The sequence below is a fragment of the Amblyraja radiata genome, chromosome 8 (assembly GCF_010909765.2).
Source record: "Amblyraja radiata isolate CabotCenter1 chromosome 8, sAmbRad1.1.pri, whole genome shotgun sequence".
Lineage (NCBI taxonomy): Eukaryota > Metazoa > Chordata > Chondrichthyes > Rajiformes > Rajidae > Amblyraja > Amblyraja radiata.
In genome coordinates this window covers 71,255,162-71,282,561 of record NC_045963.1, presented here as the reverse complement: position 1 = coordinate 71,282,561, position 27,400 = coordinate 71,255,162, and positions in this window count along the sequence as shown.

The following is a 27,400-nucleotide window of genomic DNA, read 5'->3' as shown; positions in this document are numbered from 1 at the left end:
GTAAGTAGTGCCTTTCAACTTCATGCCACCATTTGCAGTAAGTAGTGCCTTTCAACTTCATGCCACCATTTGCAGTAAGTGGTGCCTTTCAACTTCAAGCCAATGCACCCAAGCCACCATTTGCAGTAAGTAGTGCCTTTCAACTTCAAGCCACAATTTGCAGTAAGTAGTGCCTTTCAACTTCAAGCCATTGCACCCAAGCCACCATCTGCAGTAAGTAGTGCCTTTCAACTTCAAGCCACACCCAAGCCACACCAAGCCATCATTTGCAGTAAGTAGTGCCTTTCAACTTCAAGTCAAAGCAACCAAGCCACCATTTGCAGTAATTAGTGCCTTTCAACTTCAAGCCAAAGCAACCAAGCCACCATTTGCAGTAATAGTGCCTTTCAACTTCAAGCCAAAGCAACCAATCCACCATTTGCAGTAAGTAGTGCCTTTCAACTTCATGCCACCATTTGCAGTAAGTGGTGTCTTTCAACTTCAAGCCACACCCAAGCCACCATTTGCAGTAAGTAGTGCCTTTCAACTTCAAGCCAAAGCACCCAAGCCACCATTTGCAGTAAGTATTGCCTTTCAACTTCAAGCCAAAGCAACCAAGCCACCATTTGCAGTAAGTAGTGCCTTTCAACTTCAAGCCAAAGCAACCAAGCCACCATTTGCAGTAATAGTGCCTTTCAACTTCAAGCCAAAGCTCCCAAGCCACCATTTGCAGTAAGTAATGCCTTTCAACTTCAAGCCAAAGCAACCAATCCACCATTTGCAGTAAGTAGAGCCTTTCAACTTAAAGCCAAAGCAACCAATTCACCATTTTCAGTAAGTAGTGCCTTTCAACTTCAAGCCAAAGCTCCCAAGCCACCATTTGCAGTAAGTAGTGCCTTTCAACTTCATGCCACCATTTGCAGTAAATAGTGCCTTTCAATTTCAAGACACACCCAAGCCAAGCCAATCAGGGGAGGGGGGGGAGCGCTTTCTGGAGCGCTAGTATGATCCATTTTAGAACCAATATACTTTTTTTGCAAGCTTTAGAACCAATAGAGACACTTTTTGCAAGCTTTAGAACCAATAGACATTTTTTGCAAGCTTGAGAACCAATAGACTTTTTTTTGCAAGCTTTAGAACCAATAGACATTTTCTTTGCAAGCTTTAGAACCAATAGATATTTTTTTGCAAGCTTTAGAACCAATAGACATTTTTTTGCAAGCTTTAGAACCAATAGACATTGTTTTGCAAGCTTTAGAACCAATAGACATTTTTTGCAAGCTTTAGAACCAATAGACATTTTTTGCAAGCTTTAGAAGCAATAGACACTTTTTGCAAGCTTTAGAAGCAATAGAGACACTTTTTGCAAGCTTTAGAACCAATAGAGACAGATTTTGCAAGCTTTAGAACCAATAGACATTTTTTGCACGCTTTAGAACCAATAGACATTTTTTTTGCAAGTTTTAGAACCAATAGACATTTTTTTTGCAAGCTTTAGAACCAATAGACATATTTTTGCCAGCTTTAGAACCAATAGACATATTTTTGCCCGCTTTAGAACCAATAGACATTTTTTTGCAAGCTTTAGAACCAATAGACATTTGTTTGCAAGCTTTAGAACCAATATACATTTTTTGCAAGCTTTAGAACCAATAGAGACACTTTTTGCAAGCTTTAGAACCAATAGACATTTGTTTGCAAGCTTTAGAACCAATATACATTTTTTGCAAGCTTTAGAACCAATAGAGACACTTTTTGCAAGCTTTAGAACCAATAGACACATTCTGCAAGCATTTTAGAACCACTAAGGGCACTTTCATTTGAGTAGACATGTGTTCAGTGTTATTCACAGCTCAGAGAAACGTGACCCTCTGCCTACCTCCATATTGAAGAGACTGTGTGGCACACCACTTCCTGGTTTTATAGTCCCTCCCCCCTGCCGCCAGCGGGGGCAGCAGAGAGAATGGGGAATTTTGTAAAAACATTAATATCTCTGTCATTTTTAATCGACGGGAAAAATCCTCGGCACACCTGCGGCGGAGGGAGACTTTGAGCAGGGTGGCCAAAAATGACGGCCGTAGGTGGCGGCGTTCTCTCGGAAATCGAAGCACAGATGGCCAAAACCGGTCAAGAACAGACTTTTAGTAATATAGATGATCTTATGATCTACTTTCAGAGATGATTATGGAGATTTGGTATGTCAGAGAGTACTCTCTTAAACTTCTATAGGTGTACAGTAGAGAGTATATGGACTGGTTGCATCACGGTCTGCTTCAGCAACTCGAATGTCCGGGAGCGTTGAAGACTGGAATATGTGTTGAACACTGCCCAGTCCATCACTGCATTCTGACCTCCCCACCATCAAAGGGATTTACCGGAGTCGCTACCTCACAAAGGCAGCCGGCATCGTCAGTGTGTGGAATAGTGTGAGTGTACGGGGTGATCACTGGTCAACGCAGACTCGGTGGGCCGATGGGCCTGTTTCCGCGCTGTATTTCTAAAGACTAAAGATGGCATGGTGGCATGGTGGTGCAGCGGTAGAGTTGCTGCCTTACACCGCTTACAGCGCCAGAAACTCAGGTTCGATCCTGACTGTACGTGCTGTCAGTACAGAGTTTGTACGTTCTCCCCGTGACAGGGCGAGTTTTCCCTGACATCTTCAGTTTCTTCCCACACTCCAAAGACGTACAGGTGTGTAGGTTAATTGCCTTGGTAGAAATGTAAAAATTGTCCCCAGCGTGTGTAAGATAGTGCTAATGTGCGGGGATCGGTGGTCGGTGTAGACACGGTGGGCCGAAGGGCCTGTTTCCATGCTGTCTCACTAACGTCTAAAGACTAAACATAGAAACATAGAAACATAGAAATTAGGTGCAGGAGTAGGCCATTCGGCCCTTCGAGCCTGCACCGCCATTCAATATGATCATGGCTGATCATCCAACTCAGTATCCCGTACCTGCCTTCTCTCCATACCCTCTGATCCCCTTAGCCACAAGGGCCACATAAAGACTAAAGTAAAGTCTCTTGAGCACCATACACTATCGAAGTCAGTGAGAGCCAACCCTTGAAACTTTGATTCAGTTCTCAAGCGTCACCGATCTAACTCACCTTTCCAGAGAGTGAATCATCTCCCAACTAAATTGTTTTTCACCTCCAAGGAAGGCAGCCTTCGGGTAGGATCGAGTCAGTGCCTCGAATCACGAGAGAAAAATGAACGCTGTGTTATTATTGATTGTAAGAGGGCAAAGTAGGCCAAGCCAACATGACAACTCTTCTGTTACCATGACAACCTTCAAGGAAAATAAGCACTCCTCACATTTCTCTTTTTCTAATTTCTCTTGAAAGCAGAGCGGTAATTTATCACTTGCAGATCTCCACCTAACCCAACAACACACGTCAGTCCCTAAAGGGCCTGTCCCACTTAGGCTATTTTTAGGCGACTGCCGGCGATTGTCATAGTCGTAGCAGGTCGCCGAAAAAACGGCGGCTGGACCCCCCTTCGACATATATTTTGAAATAGGATCTTTTAAAAAAAAACTTTAACGACAAAAAAAAACAAAGTCAGCAACGGCGACAACCTACGTTATCTGGCGACAAGCTACGTTAACCTGGTGACAACTATGACAGCACCTACGTCAGGAGAAGTCAAGCTACGCTCATCGGCTACCTGTCAAACCCACTGTCGCCAACAGCCTCCGAAAATGTTTCAACATGTTGAAAATCCAGCGGCGACCAGAAAGATGCTACGACTCTTTGGGCGACTGAGGAGACGACTCACGACCCGACAGGCGACACCTTGGCGACAGCCTAGTCTTTATGAGCAAGTATTCTCTTCTGTTTGGATTTTGCACTGGGAGTCGGCAATATTTTCTCTCTAAGCTGGTTAGCTGAATGGTAAAGTCCATTTGGATACAGCAAGATTGATATACTATCTGCACTGGGATGCCAGGCAAAATGGAAAGATCCTCACTAAACATGAAGCACAAGGAAATAAGAACAGCTACTAACCTCAAAGTTGGCAGTGTGGGTTTAGGTTTAAGTTTATTATTGTCATCTTTTCCGAGGTACAGTGAAAAGCTTTGTTTTGCATGCAATCCCATTGTCAGATAATACCATCCGCAGACACAATCAAGTCAAACTCAAGTACAATAGGTGAAGCGAAGGCTAAGATACAGAATACAGAAAATAGTTCTCAGTGGACGGCACGGTGGTGCAGCAGTAGAATTGCTGCCTCACAGCGCTTGCAGCGCCAGAGACCCAGGACTACGGATGCCGTCTGTACGGAATTTGTACATTTTTCCCCGTGACTGCGTGGGTTTTCTCCGAGATCTTCGGTTTCCTCCCACACTCCAAAAACATACAGATATGTAGGTTAATTAGCTTGGGTTTGTATACTTGGTATAAGTGTAAATTGTTCCTCGTGTGTGTAGGCTTGTGTTAATGTGCGGGGATCACTGGTCGGTGCGGACTCGGTGGGCCAAACGGCCTGTTTCCGTGCTGTATCTCTAAACTAAACTAAACTAAACTAAGCTAAACACTGAAGCACATCAGTTCTATAGACAAAATCCAATGTCTGCAATGGGGTAGAACAGAATCAGATATTACCCAGGCTTATAGAAGGCTGGTAACAGAGGGGAAGAAGCTGTTCCTGAGTTGGGTGATGCGCACTTTCAAGCTTTTAGCCACAAATTACCTCAGGCAAGGCAGTGCCTGGTAGGCCCATTGTTGGCTGTGGAACTGGTAAAATGACTAGGGTGGAAAATTGGGCAAGGAGGGAGGCCTGGTGAAGTGGGCGCATGTGCGGGGCTTTTCCAGAGTGTGCGCATGTGCGGGGCTTTTCGGGCGGGAAAGGCCTGCGGACTCAGCCACGTTTTCCAGACGTTTCTGAAGTTATGTTTGACAGAAATGAGTTGCTTAAAGCTTAAATAAAGTTAAGTAAATTACGAGTAGCGTAAAGGTTCATTTGCCTCACAACACCTGGCATTGTGGCTGGCAAATTGATCCTGGTCTTTTCTCGACTCCAGGTCTTTACCTCCCTCCCGACCCCCTTTTTTTTCCGACCGAGGACAGGTCCAGATCCAAAACATCACCCATCCTGCTTCTCCAGAGATGCTGCCTGACCCGCTGAGTAACCCCAGCACTTCGCGTCTATCTTTGGTATAAACCAGCACCTGCAGTTCTTTGCTTCTACATTGGGAATAAAGTGCATAAATTCATATATTCTAGGAGCAGAATAAGGCCATTCGGCCCATCATGTCTACTCTGCCATTCAATCGAGGCTGATCTATCGCTCCCTCTCAACCCCATTCTCCTGCCTTCTCCCCATAACCCCTGACACCCGTACTAATCAAAAATCTGTAAATCTCCATCTTAAAAATATCCCTTGAGTTGGCCTCCACAGCTATCTGTGGCAATGAATTCCACAGATTCACCACCCATTGACTCAGGAAATTCCTTCTCATTCCTTTTGAAAGTTACGTCCTTTCATTCTGTTGGTTTGGCCTCTGGTCCTGGACACTCCCACTAGCGGAAACATCCTCTCCACATTCGCTCCATCCTGATCTTTCACTGTTTGGTAGGTTTCAATGAGGTCCCCCCTCATCCATCTAAACCTCATTGAGCACAGGCCCAGTGCTGTCAAATGCGTGCAGTATTTCCAGCACCCTCCCATTTGCCAAACATGGGCAGGTGTTGTGTTTCAGCCAAGGCTGGCAGGCTAATCAGTTCACCTTTCTTACAGGGAGTTGGCTTATTCACAATACTCAAAGAGGTACTGATGGATGAGGAAGCTTTCAACTGTGGGCAGTCATGACAAGCCTTTAAAAATTACTTGAAAATTAATTCATTTGATCGTGTCAGGCCATGTACCACCACGTTTCCATAATTCACGAAAACAAAAGATGCTGCTCTTGTAGTTTAGGAAGGAACTGCAGATGTCGGTTCACACCGAAGATAGACACAAAATGCTGGGGTAACTCAGCGGGACAGGCAGCATCTCTGGAGCGAAGGAATGGGTGATGTTTTGGGTTGAGGCCCTTCTTCAGACTCCTTTAATTTAGTTTAGTTTAGAGATGCAGCGCGGAAACAGACTTCTCGGCCCACCGAGTCTGCGCAATCACCCCATATATTATCCCACACACACAATAGAGACAATCTTTACAATCTTTACCGAAACCAATTAACCTACAAACCTGACCGTCTCTGGAGTGTGGGAGGAAACTGGAGCACCCACGGAAAACCCACGCGGACAAGGGGAGAACATACAAGCTCTATACAGACAGCACCCGTAGTCCGGGTCGAACTCAACCTCTGTACAGACAGCACCCACAGTCGGGGTCGAACTCGTGCCTCTGGCCCTGTAATGGGCCTGCCTCACTTAGGCGACTTTTCAGGCGACTGCAGGAGACCATGCGGTCGCCACATGGTCGTCACATGTTCGCGGGTGTGTGCCGGCGAGTCGCCTTCATGGTCGTGAGGAGTTCCCGCATTCTGGGAACTAGTCGCGGCCTCAATATGTTGAAAAATTGGCGGCGACCAGAATGAAGCCGCCATGGAGAGAAGCCAGAATTCTCGTGTTGTAGGTGCAGTGGTAGTGGGTTGCCAGGAGGTTGTAGGTTGTCGTAGGTTGTAGCCGGTGCTGACCGGTGAATTTCATAGCCGTGTATCTCTGGATTCTTGAAAGTTGTCACCACTCCTTCTCCCCCCTTCTCCCCCTCCCCCCCCCCTCTCTCCCCTCTTTTAAAGGACTTACGTCACCCATCCCGTACACTGTGCTATCACTGTCTTAATTACAGCGCCAACCTTCCTGTTCATCGCTATTTGTGTGTCTGTATCACATTGGCTTTGCTCCCAGTGAATTTCAGTCAGACAGCGCTCCCCCCGCTTGCCCTGCCTCCCCTGCCTGCATAACGGGCCGGTGAAAGAAGCAATGTGTGTGTGTGTGTGTGTGTGTGTGTGTTCCACTCCAACAGTCGCGGTTCCAGTCGACTGCAAAATCGCCTAAGTGGGACAGGCCCATAAGGCAACAACTCCACCGCTGCGCCACCGTGCCACCCCCTCCTGATTTCTTAACTCCATTTACATCTTAGTTACTATATTTCCATGCAGAACTTTAAAAAAAAAAAATAATTAAAACCCATCTTGAGGATTTGATCTTGTTTTGATTGCTAACAGGAATGTAAAAAACAAACACTTACCAAGCCCAACACTTAATATACACAAGGACGGTGAAAAATTCCTGTTGAATGAATGCCAGTATTAGTAAAAGCATTTATATTTTTTGTTCGGGCCAAATGTAAAGGCAGCATATTAAAACAAGGTACTGATGTAGGTCTTGTCAGCATTCTTAATTGACATTCAGCAAAACGTAAAACCCCTTGGGTACTTCCCTTCCATTTCTAATATATATTTAAAAAAAAATTAAATTCATTCTGAAATTCGATGCTCGGTCAATATTGTTGACAGAAGCATTAAATTCTTATGAGGACGGCATCTCCCAAGTTAGTCCTTCCCATTTTTGCATTGGTTTCATGCGTAAAGGCATCTCCAATTAAAGTCCAGAGATTACTGGATATCACAGCGTATTCAGGTTTATAGATTTTGCTTGAATTAGTCCCTGGTCGCTGCTCTGCAAAGTCTAATTTAATGCATAATCTTGCAAAGAGCAGTCGTACAGTATTTTCACAGGGTTTTACCAGGAGTGTTTTCAGATGTTTAAAGTGCAGTTGCTTTGAAGTAGGAAGGCACGCACAAGGTGGTCCTGTCAGAGCAGGTGATTCAAGCCACAATATGCTGTGTCATAGCCAGCTTGGACACACCTATGATGTGGCGTTCAGAGGGACAAAGAGCCGCTCCGCATTGACATTAGGGGGAGGCACAATAGCGCAGCGGTAGAGCTGCTGCCTTACAATGCCAGAGACCTGGGTTCGATCCTGACTACGGGATGCTTGTCTGTATGGAGTTTATTCGTTCTACTTGTGGCCACGTGGGTTTTCTCCGGGTTCTTCAAAGGGTCATGACCCGAAATGTCACCCATTCCTTCTGTCCAGAGATGCTGCCTGTCCCACTGAGTTAATACAGCAATTTGTGTCTGTCTTTGGAGGTCTAATCATGATGGACCGAATGGCCTAAATTTGCTCCTAGAACTTACGAACTTATCAGAGAAGGAACGAACATCTTGATATTTCTAGTCATTGTCTTTCTTTGGTTTGAAGAAAATGGATTTTACTCTGCAAGTGCTCAAGAATTGGAATTACACCAGCAGAAGACGTGGGTAAGCTTCATCAAGCTTCGGGGAAGCATGGTGGTGCAGCGGTGGAGTTGCTGCCTTACAGCGAATGCAGCGCCGGAGACCCGGGTTCGGTCCCGACTACGGGTGCTGTCTCTACGGAGTTTGTACGTTCTCCCCGTGACCAGCGTGGGTTTTCTCCGAGATCGTTGGTTTCCTCCCACACTCCAAAGACGTACAGGTTTGTAGGTTAATTGGCTTGGCCAATGTAAAAAATGTCCCTAGTAGGTGTAGGATAGTTTTAATATGCGGGGATCGCTGGTCGGCGCGGACCCAGTGGGCCGAAGGGCCTTTTGTCGCATTGTGTCCTTAAACTAAACTAATATAGAGGGGTCCGCGGCCCACAGGGGCGAACTGGTACCGGGGACGAAAATCAAGGAAAATATAGATTAGATCATTATTGGCTGAGGGGAAGTTGACAACGAGGCATACTATCAGTAAAATATAATGAGGAGGACAGTGAAAGTTCCCCAGCAATTTTGTGTACCTTCAATACTCATACTGCTAGGTTGTAAACTGCCCAATCGAAATGTGAGGTGCTGTTCCTCCAATTTACGCCGGGCCTCACTCTGACAATTGAGGAGGCCCAGGACAGAAAGACCAGTGTGGGAATGGGAGGGGGAGTTAAAGTGTTTAGTAATCGGGAGACCATGTAGGCCTAAGCGGACTGAGTAGGCCTCCTCCATTGGAAGAGTGAGGCCAACCATGATCTATTCCGCATGTTCTGTTGATCTACGTCCTCTTTGATCTCTTGTTTTCACACCTTACCTTACCATATCTCTATGCCTCCCTCACCTTTGATTCTCAGCCTGAAGAAGGGTCTCGGCCCGAACGTCACCCTTTCCTTCTCCCCAAATATACTGTATTTATTTAGGAATCAAGTGTACAGTTAAAATATTTTTCTCAAAAATAAACAATGCCATATTTTCTTTGTGCATTTTGACTGCACTTCAGGCAATGGGAATGAAGCGGTTGGTGTTGATAGACACAAAATGCTGGAGTAACTCAGCGGGTCAGGCAGCATCTCTGGAGGGAAGGAAGAGGTGACGCTTCGACCCGAAACAGTCACCTACTGGATGTGGTCTAAGACTAGAGATTATTGCCTCAGAATTAAAGGACATTCTTTTAGGAAGTAGATGAGGAGAAATTTATTTAGTCAGAGTGTGGTGAATCTGTGGAATTCTTTGCCACAGAAGGCTGTGGAGGCCAAGTCAGCGGATACTTTTAAGGCAGAGATAGATAGATTCTTGATTAGTACAGGTGTCAGAGGTCATGGGGAGAAGGCAGGAGCATGGGGTTAGCAAGAAGGGACAGATCTGCCATGATTGAATGGCGGAGTAGACTTGATGGGCCGAATGGCCTAGTTCTACTCCTATCCCTTATGACCTAATGACCTATTCCTTCTCTCCAGAGATGTTGCCTGTCCCGTTGAGTCACTCCAGCATTATGTGTCTATATTAAACCCAAGGTATTACCCAGGGAGAAGAACGGCGATTAATAACACTATTCAGCATGAAGTCAACTGCACACAATGCACATTAAATTTGTGCAAGTTCCTCGGCGCGCCTCTTTTGTTTCTCACGTAATTCTATTTTCTCACTTGAACACCGATGGCGAGAATCAATAAAAGGCTGATACGTCATGGTTACAAGTTTGCCATGGATATTTTCTTGAACTCTGTAGCATCTGTCGCATTCGGAGATGACCCCTCTCCTCCTTACATGCGAGAGCAAACTCACAGTGCACACAATCCACTTACATTGAAAGTACCACTTCGTATTCCGTGCATGCTTTTGTCTGCAATAACGCCCCACCACCCACTCCCCCCCCCCCCCAACCCCCCTCCCCCCCTCCCTCCCCTCCACCATCATAATAACCTACAGGATAACTAAAATAATTCACAACTAACCCCTTTACATTTTTCTTCTGAAGCTGAAGGAACTCGCTTGGGGTTTTATATTTAAATAACTTAAATGGTTGCCTCCCTGCTATCTTGATCAGCAGTCAAGAGAGAGAGAAAACCTGCTGAATAATAGCACAGAGAGGGCGGCATGGTGGCGCAGCGGTAGAGTTGCTGCCTTATAGACCCGGGTTCAACCCTGACTACGGGTGCTCTCTGTACCGAGTTTGTACGTTCTCCCCGTGACCAGCGTGGGTTTTCTCCGGGATCTGTGGTTTCCTCCCATGCTCCAAAGACGTACGGGTTTGTAGGTTAATTGGCTTGGTATAATTGTAAATTGTCCCACGTGTATATGGGATAGTGTCAGTGTGCGGGGATCGCTGGTCAGTGTGGACTCGGTGGGCCGAAGGGCCTGTTTCTGCGCTGTTTCTCTAAACTAAACTAAAGACGTATGTATCGACCCGTACGAACAATGCTTTTTTTCCCAGGCTAAAAGATGGCGGTTGGCATGATTAATATACATATGTGTGACGCGTGGCCTGACAACAAAATATTAACGACAAACTTTTTAAAAGTGACATCACGACACACTATTTTATAAACCCACTGTACAAACCCCACTAGAATTCCTGTCCAAATTGTCGGGGAAAATCTAAAGCATATGTTTAGTTTCATTTAGTTTACAGATACAGCATGGAAACAGGCCCTTCGGCCCACCGAGTCAACGCCAACACCGTACGCTAGTTCTATCCTACATACTGGGCACAATTTGCAGAGGCCAATTAACCGGAAAACCTGTACGCCTTTGGAGTGTGGGAGGAAACCGGAGCAGCTCGTGAGAAACTACGCAGTCACAGGGAGAACGTATAAATTCCGTGCAGACAGCACCCGTGATTAGGATCGAACCTGGATCTCTGCAGCTGTAAGGCAGTATCCCTACCGCTGCACCACCCTGTGTTCATAAGGCATAGGAGCAGAATTGGCTATTTAACCCATAGAAACATGGAAACATAGAAAATAGGTGCAGGAGTAGGCCATTCGGCCCTTCGAGCCTGGACCACCATTCAATATGATCATGGCTGATCATCCAACTCAGTATCCTGCACCTGCCTTCTCTCCATACCCCCTGATCCCTTTAGCCACAAGGGCCACATCTAACTCCCTCTTAAATATAGCCAATGAACTGGCCTCAACTACCTTCTGTGGTAGAGAATTCCAGAGATTCACCACTCCCTGTGTGAAAAATGTTTTTCTCATCTCGGTCCTAAAAGATTTCCCCCTTATCCTTAAACTGTGACCCATCAAGTCTACTTCGCCATTCAATCATGGCTGATCTATTTTCCCCTCTCAGCCCCATTCCCCTGCCTTCTCCCCATTACCTTCGACACCCTTACTAATCAAGAACCTGGCATTCTACACTTTAAAATGTGGAGTTTTGGCCTCCACAGCCATCTGTGACAATAAATTGTTTTCTACATGCATAGCAACCGGCAAAAAATGCAGGTCCTTATTAAGTACTAGAATGCCAGAGGGCTGCACGTAAAGTGGAGGTAGCTTACAAACTCCGTACAGACAGCACCCTTAGTCAGAATCGAACCGGTGTCTCTGGCACTGAAGGCAGGAACTCTACCGTTGCGCCACCGTGCCGTCGTTTTGTGTCCATCTTTGGCATAAGCCAGCATCTGCAGTTCATTTTTTATCACATTTAGTATCTCGCCTCACAGTCACACTTTTAACTTTCCATGATTTGGAGCATTATCCTTAAAACAACTCTGAGGACAGGTCTCGACCCAAAACGTCACCTATTCCTTTTTCTCCAGAGGATGCTGCCTGTCCCGCTGAGTTACTCCAGCATTTTGTGTCTATTTTCAGTGTGAACCAGCATCTGCAGCTCCTTCCTATACATTCAGGTGTGAGTATACCAGATGTTTGGCACCATTCCTACAGGGTATTAAACTATTCCTAAACCTCCTTTGGAAAAAGATCAACGTCTTTCAAGAAATTAAAGAAATACTTTAGGCTCCTCTGTCTTTTTTATTTTCAAATCACCACTTGGTGAAACGCCCTTTGCTGTCCCTTCTTGATTCCATGTGTGGCTGAAAAGAAATGCTTTCGCTGCATTCTTTAATTGTACTTTGTGTGTGAGGGGTTGATGGGCAGCTGTTCTCTCTGCGGCCTTTTATCCTTCGAGCTGTGATATTTTTCATCACCCTCAAAAGACATAACCGCATCTAAAACAACTTTCTTCTGCCCAGGCACCATCACCCGCAAATCCAAATTGACATATGGATCGCACACTGAAGCTTTTAAAAAGATTACATTAGCACTTAACTATGTCTAATCTTTTCTTTTTCGACGGCGTTATTGGTTTTAAGAGATTCGCTTGAACAAAACTGGTAATGCGGGCAATATTGAGCATTAATCTATTTAATGCCTTCATTAACAGACTCAAAGTCAAACCTTTTATTGCCCCAACATGTACTGCAATGTGATTCACAGGATCTTGTAATGAAGTGTTCCAATATCTTATTCAGGATTAGCATCCTCAATACACCTTAATTTGTCATTCAGTGCTCCCAGATAAGTCTTCGGTGATTTGAAATTAAAGGTGCAGATCGCACTGATGCAATTAGTGTTTAATTTGAGTTGTGACTGCATAACTAAAGGACACAAGTACAACATTAACCTGCCTCCATTGAGGCTGGGGATTAGAAAACGTTTTCCATTTGAGACGTAATGGGAGCAGATGACAAGCAAAAGCACTCATGTTTCGATGATTAATTCCTTCAAGGAACGTACCCCTTTGTTCATAATGGGAGAAGGCACCGACGATTTTCAGTATTCTTGCAGTGTGTAATACTACTTAAAGATGTCAGTGCAGGACCACGATCTACCAGCAGATGTCTTCAGACTCTCCAAAGTATTCCACACGAAAAAGACCTGGGATGAAACCCACCTCACCGTCTTAGTTTCGTTTTTTTTAGTTTAGTTTACTTGTGAGATACAGCATGGAAACAGTGCCCTTCGGCCCACCGAGTTCGCACCGACCAGCGACCCCCCACACATTAACACTATCCTACACACCCTAGGGACAATTTACACATACCAAGCCAAAACCTGTACATCTTTTGAATGTGGGAGGAAGCCGAAGATCTCGGAGAAACCCCACGTGGTCACGGGGAGAATGTACAAACTCTGTAATGACAGCACGGTATCGAACCGGGGTCTCTGGCGCTCTACGCAGAAACTCTACTGCTGCGCCTCCCATCTCTCAAGATAAACACAAAATGCTGGAGTAACTCAGCGGGACAGGCAGCATCATTGGAGAGAAGGAACGGGAGACGTTTCGGGTCAAGACCCTTCCTCAGGCTGAGAGTCAGGGGAGAGGGAAACCAGAGATATGTTAGGCTAAGGTGTGAAAATGACATATCAAAGCAGACGATAATCAAGGAATTATAGAATGGTTCAATGTTGGCTGAGGGGAAGATGACAATTAGGTCATTTATTTATGTGTGAGTTTTCCTAAGAAAACACAGTTTGAGGTTTGAAAGAGGTTTGAGTGCGGCTCTGGCCAGTTTTATGCAAAGATCAAGTGACTGGCAAACTCATTTGGAGTGATACATCAGCTCCGTGGTACAGCGATAGAGTTACTGTCTTACAGCTCCAGAGACCCAGGTTAAATCTTGACTACGGGTGCTGTCCGTACGGAGTATGTATGTTCTCCCCGTGACCACGTGAGTTTCCTCCAGGTGCTCCAGTTTCCTCCCACACTCCAAAGACGTACAGGTTGGTTGATAAATTGGCTTGTTGTAAATGTAAAATTGTCTCTAGTGTTAATGTTCGGGGATCGCTGGTCAGTGTGGACTCAGTGGGCCGAAGGGACTGTATCCGCGCTATATCTCTAATATCTAAAGTCTAAAGTTATCCTTCAATAATGATTGTAAGGTGATTTTAGATGATCGTATCAATAGTTTCAGGAAAAGATAAGACTACAGAAAGTCGTGACCACTGCCCTGTCCATCACCGGCTTTGACCTCTTCACCGTCGAAGGGATCTGTGATGTCTTTTTTACTTGTTCTATTCCGATTATATGTTTTTATTCCGATTACTATGTAAGGTGTCCTTGAGATGTCTGAAAGGCGCCCATTAAATAAAATGTATTATTATTATCATTATCATAGTCGCTGCCTCAAAAAGGCAGCCAAAATCAACGAAGACCCTCACCATCCTGGCCACACACTCATTTCACCATTGCCATCGGGAAAAAGGTACAGGAGTCTGAAAACTGTAACGTCCAAGTTCAGGAACAGCTTGATTCTTGAGAATTATTCATTTTAGTATTATTAGTATTAGTATACGAAAACATACTGCTAAGAAGCCAGAAGAAAACTTCAAGAATGCCATTGTTTTTTTTATTTTTGTTTCTTGTATGTGTACCGAGGTACAGTGAAAATCTTTTGTTGCGTGCTAACCAGTCCGAGGAATGACTACAACATAATTACAATCGAGCCATCCACAGTGTACAGATACATGATGAAAGGAATAACGTTTAGTGCAAGTTAAAGTCCAGTAAAGTCTGATTAAAGGTAGTCTGATGGTCTTCAAAGAGGTACTCAGGACTGCTCTATAGTTGTTGATAGGATGGTTCAGTTGCCTGATAACAGATGGGAAGAAAGTGTTTCTGAACCTGGAGGTGTGCATTTTCACACTTTCTGTACCTCGTGCCTGATGGAGAGGGGCAGGTTCAATTGTTTTTTTCTTACTGTATATGGTAATTATACCCTCTTGATTCTTGACAATTCAAGTGCCCTCTAGTTCTATTTACTAACTGCTGAGCAATATTTGTTGGTAGGCATTTAATATATTGTGACCTTCTACAATGAATGAAGTAATAAGTATGTGCAAACCAGAGAGAAATTTTATAAAGGCACAGTGGCGCAGCTAGTCGAACCACCGCCTCACAGCGCCAGAGTCCCAGGTTCGATCCTGATCTCGAGTACTGCACGTGTAGAGTTTGCATTTTCTCCCTGTGACCTGGTGGGTTTTCTCTGGGTGCTCCGGTTTCCTTCCCCCATCCCAAAGACGTGTGTGTTTGCAGATTAATTGGCCTCTGCAAATTGCCCTTAGTGTGTAGAGAATTGGTGTACAAGTGCGACAATGGAGAACTGGTGTGAAAAGGTGAAGAATGGTCAGTATGGACTCAATGGGCCAAAGGGCCTGCTTCCACGCTGTGTCTCCAAACTAAACAAAAGTAATCAATCTAATTCCTGGCATATTAAGCAAATTACCGCGTGGGTCTTCTCCGGGTGGTCCGGTTCCCTCCCACATTCCAATGACGTTCAGGTTTATAGGTTAATTGGCTTCTGTAAATTGCCCCCAGAATGTAGATTAGGACAGCGTAAAACTAGTGTATGAATGATCGATGGTCAGTGTGGACTCGGTGGGCCGAAGGGCCAGTTTCCACATTTTATCTCTAAACTAAATCTAAATAAACCAAATTCTGATTGCTTCCAAATAATTGTTAGTTAATAGTAATGATCATGCACATTTTATATATCTTCCTTAGAAGGCTTAGGAAGTTTGGCATGTCCCCAACAACTCTCACCAACTTCTACAGAGGCGCCGCAGAAAGCATTTTATCGGGGTGCATCACAGCACGGTTTGGGAACAGCTCCATCCAAGACCGCATGAAATTGCAGAGAATTGTGGACACAGCCCAGACCATCACACAAACCAACCTCCCTTCCATTGACCCCATTTAAACCTCATGCTGCCTCGGCAAGGCCAGCAGCATAATCAAGGACGTTGCACCCTGGCCATTCCCTCTTCTCCCCTCTCCCATCGGGCAAAATGTGTAGAAGAGTGTCTATCTTCAGTTTAAGCCTCCAGATTTAGGGACAGTTTCTTCCCAGCTGTAATTAGGCAATTGAACCATCCTACCAACAACTAGAGAGCAGTCCTGAGCTGTTATCTACCTCATTGGAGATCATTGGACCACCTTTGACCAGACGTTACTGGACTTTCTCTTGCACTAAACGTTATTCATGTTATTCCCTTTATCATGTATCTGTACACTGTGGATGGCTCGATTGTAATCATGTTTCGTCTTACCACTGACTGATAAGGGCCTGTCCCACTGTACGAGGTAATTCAAGAGTTCTCCCGAGTTTCCCCTGATTTGAACTCGGCGAATTACAGTAATAGCCGCTCGTAGGTACTCGGGGCTCTCGTGGCGATTTTTCAACATGTTGAAAAGTCTTCACGTGTCTTCACGAGCTTACCGCATTCCCCGAGTACCTGCCGTTAGTGTTATGAGCTGCGAAGAGACGTCCCGTGCTCCGTACATTCTACGTACTTACCACGAGTTTGATTTTTTTTTAACTTGGGAGAGCTCTTGAATTACCTCGGACAGTGGGACAGGCCCTTTAGCACGCAACAAAAGCTTTTCACTGTACCTCGGTACACGTGACGATAAACTAAATAGACAATAGACAATGCAGTAGACCATTCGGCCCTTCGAGCCAGCACCACCATTCAATGTGATCATGGCTGATCATCACCAATCAGTACCCCGTTGGGGTAGAAGATTGCAACCTTCACGTGGTCCGCCCTGTTTCGACTAATGCAATCAACTCGACGTGCACAAATGGAAGATCAAATAGAACAAGTTGTCCAACAACTTTAGGCTGTGCATGCCACACGAAAGAAGAAGAAGTACCCCGTTCCTGCCTTCTCCCCATATCCCCTGACTCCGCTATCTTTAAGAGCCCTATCTAGCTCTCTCTTGAAAGAATCCAGAGAATCAGCCTCCACTGCCCTCTGAGGCAGAGAATTCCACAGACTCACCACTCTTTGTGAGAATAACTCAAACTCATATACATTTAATGCACCTTGTGTTCATATAATCAACTAAAACATAAATGGAAACAACCAGCAGAATAGAAAAACTGAAACAAGATAAAATTGTGAGACCATATGCGGAACTCCATTAAATAGAGCACCAGTTAGCATGGATGTAGCTATCATCTGTACATTTACTTTCCTTCTCCTCACTAACCTTTCTATTTAAATTATGGAAACAAAAATAATGAGCAAGGCTCCCAGAGGAGGGAGAGCAAAACTGTGCTGCAAAACCTTGTCGATTGTGACACATAAGAACGACAGAGAAACCACAGTCTAGGAACTCCAGGAAAAAAAAATGTTAGTCTTTACTTTAAAGCGCCTTCGATTGGCCGTCTTCTAACAATAGTAACTGCATAATATGAATCCATTTAGTTTTCTGTGTTGCCTTTAACTTTTTTAAAGCTTCCCAATGCATTCTTCATTCTGCTGCACAATGCAAATCTTGTTGCTACGCTGTAAAGTGCTGTGAACAATCAGTATCTTGCACGACCAAATGGCATGGAGCCGCTTTTCAGAGAGCGGATCTGACTCGGTCGAGGCAAGATGAATGAGCTGGTGCTTGCCTTACACACAGGGAGAGCAGAGGTTAAAAGTGGTTAAGACAGAATGTCAATGCGCCCTGAATGGTATAGTAATATAACATGTCACAAAACAAAAGCCTTAAAGGTCAAATGCAGCCTATACCCTGCCTGTCTGCACCTGCCTTTATTACCCACAGGCTGGAAAGCAGAAGGATAGCAGGCTCTAATAAACCTTCAAAAACAAACAGATCATTACAAGCTGTGTGAGTGAAGTCACGCCCCACTCATGCTCCAGGTGTGTCATCCTTGGCTGCACTGGCCATGATTTAACCTCTTCTTTTTAAACTGGATTGCAATAGTCTGAAGGAGGGTCTCAACCTGAAACGTCACCTATTCCTTTTCTCCAGAGGTGCTGTCTGACCCGCTGAGTTACCCCCGCATTTCATGTCTGCCTTCGTTTTTTAACCAGCATCTGCAGTTCCGTCCTACACGTACTGCACAGTGTGGATCTGTGGGATGGATGCTGGTTTACACTGAAGACAGACACTAAAGGCTGGAATAACTGGACGACTCAGGCAGCGTCCCTGAAGAAAAGGAATAGGTGATGTTTCTGGTCGATTATTTCAGGCAATTAACAACATGTTTCAATCAGTCACAGAAACAAAAGGTGCCACCCTTTCTTGATTTTACTTGTATCTTAATTACTATGAGACCTTTCTTAAAGTCATGACCCGAAACGTCACCTATTCCTTTTCTCCAGAGACACTGCCTGACCCGCTGAGTTACTCCAGTATTTTGTGTCCAAGTGTGACTTCCATGACTGGTCTTCAAACTAAAGTGTTCATAAGTTCATAAGTTTCAGGAGCAGAATTAGGCCATTCTGCCCATCAAGTTTACTCCACCATTCAAACATGGCTGATCTATCAACCCCATTCTCCTGCCTTCTCCCCATAACCCTTAACACCCTTGTTAATCAAGACCTTGTCAATCTCTGCCTTAAAAATGTCCATTAACTTGGCCTCCACAGCCATCTGTATTGGCAATGAATTTCACAGATTCAACACCCTCTGACTAAATAAATTCCTCCTCATCTCCTTCCTAAAGGTACGTCCTTTTATTCTGAGGCTATGGCCTCTGCTCCCAGACTGTCCCCTAGGGGAATCATCCTTTCAACATTCATTCTATCCAGGCCTTTCACAGGATGTGAATGAATGAGTTTCAATGAGTTTCCCCCTCAACCTTCTAAACTCCAGCGAGTACAGGCCCAGTGCTCATCATATGTTAATCCAATCATTCCTGGGATCTTTTTCGTAAACCTTCTCTGGACTCTCTTCAAAGCCAACTCATTCTTCTTCAGATATGGTGCCCAAAACTGTTCACAATAATCTAAATGCACTGACCAGTCCCTTATAAAGCCTCTTTCTTAAACTTTGTTGAAGTCTTCACACACAAGTAAATATTTTGCTTAGTGAACTCGAAATACATTTGTGCACTTGTGTTACACCAGTGAGCTTTTCACTTTCCCATTAGTTTTATGCAGGGTGCTGCTGCAGGAGATGCTACAATGTAGGGCACTGCTGTCTGACACTGTTGGCACGAGGAAACAACTTGCATTGAGGGAGATAAATATTCAAAGAGGGTGAGATGAGTTCAAGGATAAACATCAGCAGAAGAGAACGAGAGGGCCTGTGCAATAGGGAGAGGTTGAGTCGGCTTGGACTTTATTCCTTGGAGCGAAGAGGGGGCGCCGGAGGGGGGAGATGGCGGCCCTCACAGTCTCGAGTGAGGCTAGTCGGGAGCTCCAACGCCGCAGAAGGTTCGTCCAGCCCCGACGCGAGGTTTGATCGCCCGGCGCGGGGGAGCTGACACCTCCCCGATGCGGGAGCTGAACGCCTGGACGCGGAGGGCCCGAACGCCGCCGGCTACGGGACTCAAGACCGTCCCGTCAACGGGGGGCTCGAGGCCCCTGACCAAGGAAGAAAAGCAAGGGAAGGACTTTATTTTCGCCTTCCATCACAGTGAGGAATGTGGAGGAGTCACTGTGGTGGATGTTTATGTTAAAATGTATTTTTGAGTCTGGCGCTTTTTATAATTGTATGACTGACCTGGCCAGTGAATTTCACGACACAAATTGGTGTATGTGTCAATAAATGAACCTTATGAACCTTATGAAGAGGGGTGATCTTGTAGAAGTGTATAAGATCATGAGAGAAATAGATCAGGTAAATGCACAGTGCTTCATTTCACATTCCTACCACATCTAGAGAGCAGTGCTCATCTACTATCTACCTCATTGGTGACCCTCGGACTATCCTTGATCGGACTCTGCTGGCTTTACCTTGCACTAACCGTTATTCCCTTATCGTGTATCTATACACTGTAATGACTCGATTGTAATCACTTATTGTCTTTCCACTGACTGGATAGCACGCAACAAAAGATTTTCACTGCACCTTGGTACACGTGACAATAAACTAAACTGAGAGTCTTTTACCCAGAGTAGGGGAATCTAGAACCAGAGGACATAAGTTTAAGTTTGGGGGGGGGGGGGGGGGGGGGGGGGGGGTTGTATGTGCATTACTTGGGGATGTTTAGAGGCACAGCACAGAAACAGGCCCTCTGACCCACCGAGTCCACACAGTGACCATCGATCACCCATTCACACAAGCTCTATGTTATCCCACTTTCTCGTCCACCCCCGACACAATAGGGGCAATTTACAGAGGCCGATTAACCTACACACACTCGTACGTCGTTGAGGTGTGGGGGGAAACCGGAGCACCCGGAGGAAACACTCTTGATCACAGGGAGAAACGTGCGAACTCCGCACAGACAGCACCCGAGGACAGGATTGAACCCGGGTCTCTGGCGCGGTGTGGCAGCAACTCCACCAGCTGTGCCATTTGGGGTTCCACTGGAATACTAGAGTTTTGACCTACAGACCAGAAGCGCCTCTATAGAAATAGAGTTTTATAGACAACTAGACCAAGTGCAGACCCGTTGGGTCTGTTTCCCCAACGGCGTTTTGCGGGGGGGGGGGGGGGAGGGGGGGCAGCGGCATCAAACTCACATTAACCACCCCCCAAACACACAGGTGGGGGGAGGGGGGATGTGAAGAGGGGAGGGATGGGAGAGGAGGTGGAGGAAACGGGACTGATTTGGGAGGGAAAGGAGAGCGTGGTAGGGGGTGAGAGAGGGGGATGGGGAGAGAGATGTGGGGGAGGGGGAGGATGGGGAGGTAGGGGAGGAGGGAGGGATGGGGAGAGGGGTGGGGGAGAGAGGGGAAAGAGTGGGGAGGGAGAGTGGAGGGGGAAGGGGGAGGTGGAAGAATGGGGAGGGAGGTGGAGAGGGGTAGGGGGAGTGATGGAAGAGGGACAGAGGGGTAGGAGGAACGGGGCGGGTGGAGAGAGGGAAGGGGGTGGCGTAGAGAGGGAAGGGGGGTGGGGGAGAGAGGGATGGGTGGGAGAGGGAGAGGGGTGAGGAGAGGGAAACATAGAACCATTGAAATTAAGTGCAGGAGTAGGCCATTCGGCCCTTCGAGCCTGCACCACCATTCAATATGATCGTGGCTGATCATCCAACTCAGTATCCTGTACCTGCCTTCTCTCCATACCCCCTGATCCCTTTAGCCACAAGGGCCACATCTAACTCCCTCTTAAATACAGCCAATGAACAGGCCTCAACTACCTTCTGTGCCAGTGAATTCCAGAGATTCACCACTCTCTGTGTTAAAAATGTTTTTCTCATCTCGGTCCTAAAAGATTTACCCCTTATCCTTAAACTGTGACCCCTTGTTCTGGACCACCCCAACATCTGGAACAATCTTCCTGCATCTAGCCTGCCCAACCCCTTAAGAATTTTGTACGTTTCTATAAGATACCCCCTCAATCTTCTAAATTCTAGCATGTACAAACCGAGTCTATCCAGTCTTTCGTCATATGAAAGTCCTGACATCCCAGGAATCAGTCTGGTGAACCTTCTCTGTACTCCCTCTATGGCAACAATGTATTTGAACATTGGGCATTGTGACATCACACGATGGAACGTTCACCAGGGGCTGGAGCTGGTGCTGCTTCTATGGGTGAGAAGCCAGTTTAGTTTTGAAATATTGGGGGGGGGGGGAGAAGGATTTGATTAAAAACGTGCACTTAAACACGACGAAATGTAATGAGGAGCGGATACTTAGAAAGAAAAGTGAAATCTCTACCGAAATGGAAAAGATGTCGGCGATTCAGCTTTCCCCCTTATCCTTAAACTTTGACCCCTTGTTCTGGTCTTCCCCAACATCCGGAACAATCTTCCTGCATCTAGCCTGTCCAACCCCTTAAGAATTTTATACGTTTCTATAAGATACCCCCTTAATCTTCTAAAATCTAGCGAGTACAAGGCGAGTCTATCCAGTCTTTCTTCATATGAAAATCCTGACATCCCAGCAATCAGTCTGGTGAACCTTCTCTGTACTCCCTCTCTATGGCAACGATGTCTTTGAGCATTGGGCATTGTGACATCACACGATGGAACGTTCACCATTGGCTGGGGCTCCTGCATAGGCATATGTAAATGAATCCATTCCGATTGGACATCTGTGAGCATCGGGCATTGTGACATCACACGATGGAACGTTCAGCATGGGCTGGGGCTGGTGCTGAATCTATGGGTGAGAAGCCAGTTCAGTTTTGAAATATTGGGGGGGGGGGGGAAGGATTTGATTAAAAACGTGTACTTAAACACGACGAAATGTAATGAGGTGCGGATACTTAGAAAGATAAGTGAAATCTCTACCGAAATGGAAAAGATGTCGGCGATTCTGCGTCTGGTTTCGGAGTTGCGGGGAATCAAAGGAAGAAATGCGGCCGGAAGCCGTCCATGTAAATGGATCCATTCCGATTAGACGTCTGCGAGCGTCAGGCATTGCGATTGGACATCTGCGAGCATTGGGCATTGTGACATCGCACGGCGGGAACGAATCGAAAGGCAGAAAGGGTGCCGGACGGCAGGACAATAGACAATAGGTGCAGGTGTAGGCCATTCAGGTCCTTCGAGCCAGCAACGCCATTCAATGTGATCATGGCTGATCACAGGTGCTTTCTTACGTTTAAAAGCACCTTTCAAGCTGCTGTGAGCTTGTTTGGCATGTTATCGTGCTTGCTTGAATCTCAATGTGAGACCACCCCTTATGTACACACCGTCTCTGAGAAAGTGGATATGATCCTATCTTGTGCTAGCACATTCATTCATGTCAATGATTATGTCATGAGAATGGGCGGCACGGTGGCACATCAATAGAGTTGCTGCCTTACAGCGCCAGAGACCTCGGTTCAATCCTGACCACGGGTGTCATCTGTACGGAGTTTGTACGCTCTTCCCGAGAACTGCGTGGGTTTTCTCTGGGTGCTCCGGATTCCTCCCACACTCCAAAGACGTACAGGTTTGTAGGTTAATTGGCTCAATAAAGATTGTAAATTGGCCCGAGTGCAGGATAGTGCTAGTGTATGGGGCGTTTGTTGGTCATAAGGTCATGTCATAATTTATAGGAGTAGAATTAGGCCATTCGGCCCATCAAGTCTTCTCCTCCATTCAATCATGGCTGATTTATCTCTCCTAACCCCATTCTCCTGCCTTCTCCCCATAACCTCTGACACCTGTACTGGTCGGCGTGGACTTGGTGGGCCGAAGGGCCTGTTTCTGCATTGTACTTCGAAAGTCTAAAGTTATCCATCAATACTTAGTATTAGGTAATCTCAGATTATCATTGCCATCATCACTTTCAGAATTATTTATTTTTGTATTATTAGTATTAGTATACAAAAAATACTGGTAAATAGACAGAGGAGAACTTCGAGAATTGTTTTTTTTTGGTTTCGTTTATGTCACGTATTTGGAATCGCGAATAAGTGGAAGTAAGTTTAAGATGAGGGGGTAAGGGACGATTGAATAGGAACCTGAGGGGTAACTTTTTCACACAAAAGGTGGCGGGTGTATGGAGCGAGCTGCTGAAAGAGGTAATTGAAGCAGGCTACCATGACGTTTTAGAAACATTAGGGGCTGGTGGAATCAAGGGATATGGGGAGAAGGCAGGCACGGGTTATTGATTGGGGATGATCAGCCATGATCATAATGAATGGCGGTGCTGGCTCGAAGGGCCGAATGGCCTGCACCTATTATCTATGTAAACCTTTGAACAGGTGCATTCATCGGATAGGTTTGGAGAGAAAAGGGCGGGAAGGTGCGGTAGGATTGTAGGTTTAATGGCTTCGATAAGGATTATAAATTGCCCCTTGTGTGTAGGACAGTGTCCGTGTAGGGGTGATCGCTGGTCGGTGCGGACTCGATTTCTCGAAAACGAGACTCAACTAAACTCAGAAACTCTTCACTGCTGTACTATTAAGGAGAGTCATCTCCAATTCTTGCAGAGAGTTCAGGGGTTATCTTTATTTTATAAATGTTATTAGAACTCTGGCCCGTCGTACCTCATTTCAGATTTCCGAAGCCTGCTGGTGTTTGTGCTCCACTGTTTAAGATTATTCACCTGCCAGAGCTGCCATTTGCCTCTGATGAAAACGGAATTAGAACGAACGCTGTTTGTTTTTAAAGCGACCATGGAATGGAATAATGTTCCACCGCAGATAGACGCTGCCTTTAATGGACAAATCTTCCGAGAGCCGCCCCCAGCCTTTCCGTCAAATAGATTAATGCCATCTTTATCTATCAACTGGCCTTCCAAGGCAATCAGAGGACGACATTACTTATAGACAGTTAAAAAGCAATCACAGAGGCGTAATAGAGCTGCAGCCACCAGCCATCTTTGGTCAGATGCTTATTATTCTTTCCATTTAAAAAAAAATTTGAGATTCGCATTCCTAACTTTTCGATCAGCACTAACTTTTCCATTTCCATCATTCCGCGAGGTCCCGCGCAAGGTGACATTTCCCAGCTTCAGTTCAGAAGTTCTAGGAGGAGAATTAGGCCATTCGGCCCATCAAGTCTACTCCGCCATTCAATCATGGCTGATCTATCTCTCCCTCTCAACCCCATTCTCCCCGTAACTCCTGACACCCGTACTAATCAAGAATCCGTCAGTCTCCGCCTTAAAAATATCCATTGACTTGGCCTCCACAGCCATCTGTGCTAACGAATTCCACAGATTCACCAGCCTCAGACTAAAGAAATTCCTCCTCATCTCATTTCTAAAGGTACGTCATTTCAATCTGAGGCTATGACCTCTGGTTCTAGACACTCCCACTAGTGGAAACATCTTCTCCGCATACACTCATCCAGGCCTTTCAACATTCGGTACGTTTCAATGAGTTTTCCCCTCATCCTTCTCAACTCCAGCGAGTACAGGACCCGTGCCAACAAACGCTCATCATACGTTAACCCAATCATTCCTGGGACTAGGGTCTTCCATTAGTATAAACGTCCTCTCCACATTTATCGATGATGATCCATCGTTCATTGTTACTGAAACTTGGCTCAGTCATACTCACACAATGTAGAACCAGCCCCTTCTGCCCAACATGCCCACACTGAGCAACATGCCCCATCTATATGAGTCACACCTGACTGCGTTTGGCCCATATCCCTCTAAACTTATCCTATCCATGTACCTGTCCAAATGTTTTTAAATGTTGTGATAGTACCAGCCTCAACTACCTCCTCCAGCAGCTTGTTCCATACACTCACCACCCGTTGTGTAAAAAAGATTGTCCCTCATGTTCCTGTTCAATCATTTTCCCCTCACCTTAAACATTTCCACTGGAGATCACGGTTTTCAGACTCCTAGACCTTCTTCATGATGGCTGTAATGAAATGAGAGAGTGGCCAGGGCGGTGTGGGTCCTTGATGATGCTGGCTGCCTTTTTGAGGCAGTGACTCCCTTCGAACCCTTCGATGGAGGGAAAGGTCAGATCCCGTGCAGCGTCCATTACTTTTTGCACTCTCCTTCGTTCCTGGGCGTTTGAGTTGCTGAACCAGCCCATGATGCAACCAGTCAATATACTCTCTACCGTACACCTGCAGAAGTTCAAGAGAGGATTTATCACCTGGTTGTCTTGAAGGATATTGGAGGCAGAAAGCACTTAGAAGGTACGGGAAGTATCTAGAAATGCAGGACTATGGACAATCTGGGATGGGGACTGGCCTTATAAGCTCATGTTCTGCCTGGATCGGTTGTATGGCCTCTTTCTCTGCAGTGTGTTGCTTCATTTTATGATCCTATAAAGTGAGAGTTGCCTTCTGTGAATTACTGCCCTTCTTTAGGTAGGAACTGCAGATGCTGGTTTAAACCCAAGATAGACACAAAATGCTGGAGTAACTCAGCAGGATAGGCACATCTCCGGATGGAAGGAAAGGGTGATGTTTCTGTCCCCTCTGTCTGCGAAAGGGTCTCGACCCGAAACGCCACCCATTCCTACTGCCCGTCTTTAGTTTAGTTTAGAGATTCCGTGCGGAAGCAGGCCCTTCGCCCTACCGACCAGCGATACCCTCACATTAACTACCCCAACGCACACTAGGGACAACTTTACAGTTACACCATGCCAAAAATTAACCTACAAACGTGTACGTCTTTGGAGTGTGGGAGGAAACCGAAGATCTCGGAGAAAACCCACGCAGTTCACGGGTAGAATGTACAAACTTCGTACAGACAGCACCCGTGGTCTGGATCAAACCCGCGTCGCTGGCACTGTAATGCCCCTGTCCCACTTAGGAAACCTGAACGGAAACCTCTGGAGACCACCCAAGGTTTCCGTGTGGTTCCCGGAGGTTTTTGTCAGTCTCCCTACCTGCTCCCACTACCTGCAACCTCCGGCAACCACCTGCAACCTCCGGGAACCGCATGGAAACCTTGGGTGGGGCGCAAAGTCTCCAGAGTTTTCCGTTCAGGTTTCCTAAGTGGGACAGGGGCTTAAGGCAGTAGCTCTACCGCTGTGCCACCATGCTGCCGTTTCTCCTCACTTTGTGAACAGTACACAGTGCTGGGAGTTAGACCAAAGAAGAAAGCATTCTACCCTCGGAGAGGGTATGAAGGGAACCATGTGGAGCCTCTTTCATAACCTGGACTGCCTGGACATTGTCCACAGTGCGGCCTGTGTGCTTACAGTGGGTGTCTGACAGTGAACCGTGGCCGTGGCTCCAGGAACCAGTGGCACAAACAGCCCCATTCACACCTGATATAAAAAGAGCACTGCTAGCTTTATGGGCGAAGGCCGCAGACTCGAGGGATATTTACATTGGAAGAAGACAGCAAGGAAGGAATCTTATTGATGTATTCATCTGCCAGAGATACATCGGATCCCAGTAAAATGTTGGATGTTTGACAAGTTCTGCAAGTCACTAGGTCAAACTTCGAGCAAAGAAATCCAAAGAGGGCACTGCTTACGTGACATAGATTTTTTGGGAAGGATTGGAATGGGAGTGCGTCTTTAAGTTCAGGAAGCTGACAAAATGTGAAGGGTTTCAGTATTTGGACATACCCGACGGATAAAATTGTTCTTAAGTAGTTGTACACAGCGCTTTTTTCGTTAAGTATTAAAAAAATTGTCTCCAAGCCCTTGAGAGATTGATTTAAGGATCAGAAATGTGATTCACAAAATGTCTCAAGAACTAGCCACAAATTAATTTTCAGGCAAGGAGTAAATATATATTCACACACACTTACACACTTACACTTACACACACATATTATATATATATCTGTGTGTGGAAGTGTGTGTATATGGAGTCATAGAGTGATACAGTGTGGATACAGTACCTTCGGCCCAACTTGCCCACACCGGCCAACATGTCCCAGCTACACTAGTCACACCTGCCCGC